This window comes from Sinocyclocheilus grahami, unplaced genomic scaffold (genome assembly GCF_001515645.1).
Source record: "Sinocyclocheilus grahami isolate Dianchi unplaced genomic scaffold, SAMN03320097.WGS_v1.1 scaffold91.1, whole genome shotgun sequence".
NCBI classification, from domain to species: domain Eukaryota; kingdom Metazoa; phylum Chordata; class Actinopteri; order Cypriniformes; family Cyprinidae; genus Sinocyclocheilus; species Sinocyclocheilus grahami.
The window spans coordinates 1,646,046-1,653,742 of NW_015505270.1; positions in this window are offsets into that span (position 1 = coordinate 1,646,046).

Here is a 7,697-nt window from a genome sequence, read left to right on the forward strand (position 1 = left end):
GACTTCAAGTGCAGGTAAGTTTAGTCTGTAAATACGCTAGATAGTTTTGTCTTTATTAACCTTCCGTCAACCTTATTAACCTTATTACAGGGACTCGGGAAGTAGGGGTGCTAAGGGGGCTGCAGCACCCCCTGTTTTCACATGGTTGCAAATGCAACGCCAGGTTTGTTCATTTAAATTTATTCAGTTTTAGCATTTAATAATTTATTTGTAATGATCTCTGAAATGTAAATTGTACGTGGGCTATAATAAACCCATGTTTATCTTTAGAAACATGATTAATTTTACTTGATGATTAGCCTAATCCTGATGAACACGTGACCCTAGAATCACCCCACCCCCACCCCCCAACACGTACTGTTGTGGGAAAATTAATGTTTTTCTCTTTATGTATGTCACCTGAAATGCAACAAAGACATCACACAGTAAAACAGAGAGCCTTTGAAGTCTTTAGGGCTTTAATTTAATCAGGAAAGACAGAGGGGTTAGTACTTTTGGCCTCACGGGTGTGAAGGCACACAAACACACAGTAAAAACAAATGATCAGAAAGAGCCTTTGAACCCTTCAGTGCAGGAAAGAAAGGGGGGTTGTTGACCTCACAGATGTGAAGATAATAAAAGCCCAGGGGGGTTAGAAGGACCATTGTTTTTTCTGAATACAGCTAGGTGTGGTTTAAGGAAAACCTGCAAGAAGTGGGGGTGATAACAGTATAATAAGGCTGTCTGTTTCCAGTGTGATTTCAGGTTTTGTTGTATTTCAGGGTAGCTGCTGAAACATGAACATACCTCTTTAAGGAAAATAAACTTCTTTCCTTAAATATAATTTGATTCCTTGTCTCTTACTCTGTGATGCTATTTTGTTAGTAATTGTTTTTGCCACAACAGTACACACACAGAACCCCCAACCGAAAGCATCTTCCCACGCCCCTGCCTTATTAACAGTCCGGCCCTGGGCGCTGCTCACTTTCAGTTTCGGTCCGGTATTATGTCAAGTTGCTACTGTGAGGGAGTGCGGAGCGAGGAACGAGGAGTACATCAACAATGAGAGTTTAATGCCATCTAGGGAATCAGGAAAACACACGTAGCGGGAGTGGTAGACACATACAGACATTCACAGAACAGAGTCTGAAAGAAATCCACAAAATCCACTTAAATGTTATTTTAAAAAATAAATTACTTGTGAGTTATTCATTATTGTTTAACACAATGGCAGACCTGTCTAATATGCTGTATCAAAAATGGTAATGAGTCGACTTCATAAATGCGAACCATATCACAAACAAACACAAATACCTTTATTTCATTTGATCCACTGTGGGTTGATGGGGAAGGCAGAATATTGTACAAATGCAAATAAAACAGTAGTTAGCAGGACCTCAATCCAGAGTGTGAATTATTAGGGAGTTTGACCCCTGTAATGAAGACTTGAACTGCTCAAAAGAAATCATATATAATGAGCATAGTCAAATGGCTTTGTGTGCCATTGAGAAGGTGATTAGCTACCCCTGATTGAGTTTACAAGCCATTTTTAGGAGGGGTTGATCCTTTTTCCAACTCAGTGATTCTGTTTTGTTTTTTTGTTTTTTAAATGTTGGAGTTATATCTTTCACTTGGATGTTATAAGTTGCTCTGAGTAAACACAGCTGGACAAAACAAAAACTGTTTAAAAAAAACAAAAACAAAAAACAAGAAGCCAACAAAAATTGCAACTAAATAATAAATTATAATAAATAACAATCTCAGTAAATGTACGATTTTAGCGATTTATAGACTCTATAGACTAACCACAGATGCAGCATGCAGCAATTTTAGCTATAGGCTAGTATTCGTAACATTGCTGTTACCTACAGTGAACGCTCCAGTAGTAACTCAATATTAATAATATCTTCTTTAATTGTAATGATACACTAATTTTGATGGAAAATGACAGATTTCATGAGCAATATTTATACATACCATCACGTGCTTTTCTAAAACTGACAACAAGAGCGTGCACCGCCTAACAAAGGTCTGAAGACTAGCAATAAAAAAAATTATACGAATGAAAATCATATGACTAACAAATAAAATTGTAATAATAATTACATTTTATAAATTGTAATTACATATTATAAATTAAACATATTTTGTTTAACTGTATAATAAATGTATATATGATTATTTCTGGATAGAATCAGTAGGAGTCACAAACTTATATTTTAAGAACTAATATTGTCTAATATTGTAACAGCACATTTATTACATGCCTATTACAGGCTTCATAAATAAATAAATAGCCATAAAAGCAGATCAAGCATTTTGTTTCATTTAAACAAACTTATCTGTCACTTCCAATCACAACCACGTTTTGCTGCTGTCTTCATGTCTTGAACTTATGGGAAGGAAAGGATGGAAAGGAGGAAGGAAAGGATGTCAAAATATCAAAAACCAAACCCAACAGCACAACCCACTAATAACAAGCATGCAAATAACATGTGAACAGTCAGTTCTCTAATTAGTTCCCAGAAAATAACATTTAATGTGCTTTTGATCCCCTTATAACAAATGCATGGTTAGCTATAGGTTTACTACGTTATAATTATTTCATTGTGGATCACCGGATCGGCTTTCACCGTGGATGAAGCGGAGTCCAATCCGGGGTCGTCACATGTGGTTGCCGTTCCTTCGTCGAATCCGCTGCCCGCACCGTTCTCAGGCCCGCCGCCTCTGCTCACTCTAGCCCAGCCTCAGCTCACGCTAGGCCGCCGTGTGTTTCGTTGTGAAAGCGAAACTACTTTGTTTGGCCTTCCAAAAGAGGACACGACTACAAATCAGTGGTTAAGTTGTATTTACAACACTGTTCCAGAACAGTTCAACCCAAATATTCAGATGTGTGCAGCACATTTTATGGAGGACTGTTTCCTGATCCTGGGAGAGTAGACTACAATGCCGGCTGTTCTGACTCACAGTCTGTAAGTAAGTTTTCATTTAAAGAATTCGCCACTGATGATTCAAAACGCGAGTTTTGGGCAGTGTAGAGTAGCGCTTGTAGTTTGTCATTTCTCCGATCACAAATGCAGACATGGTTTTATGTTTACGCGGCACGATGCAACGCAACGCGTTAAAAGACAGTATAAATAATTATAATCAGTAATTATGTCCCCACTGGATGCAACAAATGCCTCGTTTGTGATGGGTTTTCATGTTTTTTGTTTCGTCACTCCGGCCGGACATGGCATCAACAGTAGTGAGGGGCGTAACATTTCCGTCACACGCTTGAGGTATTCGGCCAATCACAACGCACTGGATAGCTGGCCAATCAGAGCACACCTCGCTTTTCAGGCCGATGAGTTTTGTAAAAATTCAAAAAGGCGGGTCATAGAGGAGAAACAATAATGTACAGTATGTGGAAAATAATGTGTTTTTTTTACTTTAAACCGCATAAACACATTTCATTACACCAAATGCACAAAATAATGTTCTTTTTAGCAGCATCATATGCATCAAAATTCCTTTAAATAGCTAAATCCATTTTCAACATTGGGCTTCCACGTTTTATGGGGACATTCCATAGACATAATGATTTTTATACTGTACAAACTGTAAATTGTATCCCCTACCCCTAAACCTTTCCCTCACGGAAAACAAAAAAAAAATCCTTCTGTATGATTTATAAGCTGTTTCCTCATGGGGACCAAAAATGGCCCCACAAGGACAAAATTTACTGGAATCACTATCCTCGTGGGGTCTCATACACACACAAAGTAATTTGTGACATTTTCATGACATGTGACATGTGGCCAAGTATGGTGACCCATACTCAGAATTAGTGCTCTGCATTTAACCCATCCTAAGTGCACACACACAGCAGTGAACACACACACACCGTGAACACACACCCGGAGCAGTGGGCAGCCATTTTTTTTGCTGCGGCGCCCGGGGCGCAGTTGGGGGTTCGGTGCACCTCAGTCGTGGTATTGAAGGTGGGAGAGAGCACTGTACATTCACTCCCCCCCACCTACAATCCCTGCCAGTACAAGACTCGAACCCGCAACCTTTGGGTTACGAGTCCGACTCTCTAATTAGGCCACGACTTCCCCGGAATGGATGTTGATTTATGAATGTGAGAAACATTTATACATTAGGTGTTATTAGTAATTAGTAGTAGTTTTTGTTTATTAGTTGATTTGATTTATTAGTTTATTTTTTGATGTTTGTGATTAGTTGGAACCAGTTGTGATTGATACTTGTCGAAATAAATCTTTTTCTAATGCTTGTATTGCATGATGGATATATTATCAGAGACCCTCAAGCTCCCAAAAAATGCAAAGCAAAAATTATATTTAAAGGTCCCATGAAATTCTTTCCTGCGTGACGTATTTCCTACTGAAACAGTAAATTAAATCATATGGAAGGGCTTGTCCCGTTTTAAATAGTCAATAGACTTTGCTTACGTCACAGCCATGAGACATGATTTGCTAAAGTGCTCCTGCTTTTAGTTGGCAGATTGTACACAATAACCAACAATGTGGGTGTCTTTTTATAGCACGACAGAGAATTTTATGTTTAAAACTTTCTACAGTTTGGGATGTAGAGAGCATTTTACTGGACACAAGTATGTGCACCCCTGCAGACAAAACGTTATCAATATTTTTATGTGGTTTTCCAAGAAGAGAAAACGTGAATTTTAAACATGTTAAAGTGTTGAACGTTTATTCAGTCATCTTTTAGCAGCATACTCACATAACACAAAGCAACAACTTCCCCTTACAAGAAGTTCCAAAAGTTTGATTCGTATTAAGAAAACAATTGTTCAACACTCAAACAAATACTGTTTATAAGCAGTCATTCCATGTTAACTTCATAACTTAGAGGTGCTAAACCTTTCGTCACATCAAATACACATTAGTGCAATTCCTGTCCTTCATCTTCTTCCATGTCAACTACAATGCCTTCATCATCAATATCTGGCTCAGCCTGAGGATGGAGATGGATGGGGTATGACACATCATCATACAAAATTTGCCCATGAAGGCCTCTCTGGTTCTCCATGCATTGCACTGAAAGCTGAATATTCGTAATCATTAGTAATGAATCTTAATTCATTCAAAGTAATCATGAGCCAAGCTCACCTCTACAGTAGGCTCAATTAATATATTGTCCTGCTCAAATGTGCCTTCAGAAATCCCTTCTTGGTTGTCCACATACTGAACGGAAACCTTAAAACATCAAACAATATAACCATTTAAAATCACTTCTACAGAATTTCACAAAATTTGAGCAAATACAAAATCATTTTAATTAAACCTTTGAACTGGCTATCAGTAGTCTGAAACTTAAAACTAGGAATAACAAAGCAAATAATAATAATACAGTAAACCAAATTATATAATATAGAGTATGTCCATAACTAACAATAGGTATTATTTACTTACTCCAGATGTGTTTGTATTATCAAAACCAGCTTCAGGGCGAATCCCTCCTCTGTTTTCTACTTCTGTCACACTCTAGAACACATCCATCAATGATTTAAAGATGTGTCTTTAACTTAAATATGAAGTTAGATTGATAAAAACATTATAAAGCACATTAGGCACCTTTGCAAGTTCATACATGCTATGATTTTAAATGAAACCCCTCGGTGAACACTCACTGTACATATGCTTGTTGTCATAATGAGTTATAGACATAACTTACGGTAAAAAGGTATAGAGTTAGGCTAATTATCTTTATCACAACCGACAAATTAGATGATGACAGTAATGTTTTTCCTTAATTCACATACCATGGCTTCAGTGACGGAGATGTCGGAGAGCCAACTAAAACTGTCGTCGATCAGTTAATGATATACACTCAAAAGTCGATGTATCTGATTCTTGTCCTTGGAAATTCACATCTATTCAACTTTTACTAATCTACAGATGTTTGTAATCGCCCTAAAACTTAAGATCCTTTCCCGGCCCTGCGCCAATTCATTGCATGTGTGAATGGCGCCAATTTTGTGTGACGTCTTTGCGTGTTTACGTCATGTCTTCTACATCATGCAGATCTGCTGCTTACTTTTTCAGGCGATACATAAAAAGTGCATATTATGTAGGGGGTGATAAGGTACAAAGGTGGGCCTAGCTGTGATCCGATTTATCCCAACAGAAGAGCAGAGCTAAAGCACAGTTTATATAAAATCCTCTGCATGTTACTTTATGAACTTTAACATGCAATTTTACGTTTCAACCACAAATGTCGATAGAGAGCCTAAAGAGTTTATGTTTGTCTTTGTACATGTGGCCATGTGCAAACTGGAAATTTTCTTTTTAATGCCTTAGTAACATGGATCATTTTTATCTACACTGCTGTCAATTAACGTTCAGAATGTCCAGACAAATCAGTTTAAGTCTGTGTTACCTTTCATGTCCTCGTAGACTTTGGCTTCATGTGCAAAGCACATTCTCGACCCAAACCCTTATTACGGTGCTCAGAAATATGTTGAAGTGATGCCATTGCCAAAAAGACGCATAAGAAATCCAATACAGAAATTAATATGGTATGATAGAAAATTACAAATAAAGTAAAGCAGAAATTATTTGTGAAGATGATTCCTGGGTCACTGCCTGGAAAAGACTGATGGGCTTCAGCTATATCTCAATGATCTGGAAGCTCACAGGACTCCTCCCAAATGTTCAGTAATTCATTGGTATGAACTTTATACATGCTTCAACAAGCCAACCATTTCCTTTAGGAAGTTATAAGAACCAAGAAATTGAACAGCATCAGTTGAAATGTCCTAGTTTCAATAAGTCATTATGAATCCTTTTTTTTTTTTTTTTGTCGAACTCCCTCTTTTCACAATTTTGTAAGACAGCACAACTTCCTAAGCAACAAACAACCAAAAAACTTAATTCCCATTATAGCTTACTAAAAAGGGAAATGTGTGTATTTGGGAAAATAAATGTTGTTATATTTTATCAGGATGAAACTGCCATGCAGTTGGTTAAATGAAAATCTCCACAGCTGTAATCACTGATTCACAGTAATGTGCATTTTAATTCATTATGTTTGAAAATATTTTAGCATGCTTGACAGAAGTATACTTATTTTGATGTGTTGACTAATATACTAAAGCACATGTAACTTGATTATAGTTTAAATGTATTGTGTTATTTGATATTACATTCACAGTTAATAATATTGTAAATTTACTAAATTGCAACTTTATCATTACAAATGCGTAATTACAGATATATGTAAATACGTGACATACAAGTTTCAATAGAAATGACATTGAAGTATATTTACATTTACCATAACTGCTTGTCAGTACATTCAACAGTACACTTACTTCAAATTAGAAGTACTTAGACATTACATATAAAGATGCAATTAAGTTCTACTTAAGTGGGTCAAAAAAGCACTCTAAAGTTCAACTATACTGAACAAAATTATAAACGCAACACTTTTGTTTTTGCCTCCATTTTTCATGAGCTGAACTCAAAGATCTAAGACTTTTCTATGTACACAAAAGGCCTATTTCTCTCAAATATTGTTCACAAATCTGTCTAAATCTGTTAGTGAGCACTTCTCCTTTGCCGAGATAATCCATCCACCTCACAGGTGTGGCATATCAAGATGCCGATTAGACAGCATGATTATTGCACAGGTGTGCCTTAGGCTGGCCACAATAAAAGGCCACTCTAAAATGTGCAGTTTTACTGTATTGGGGG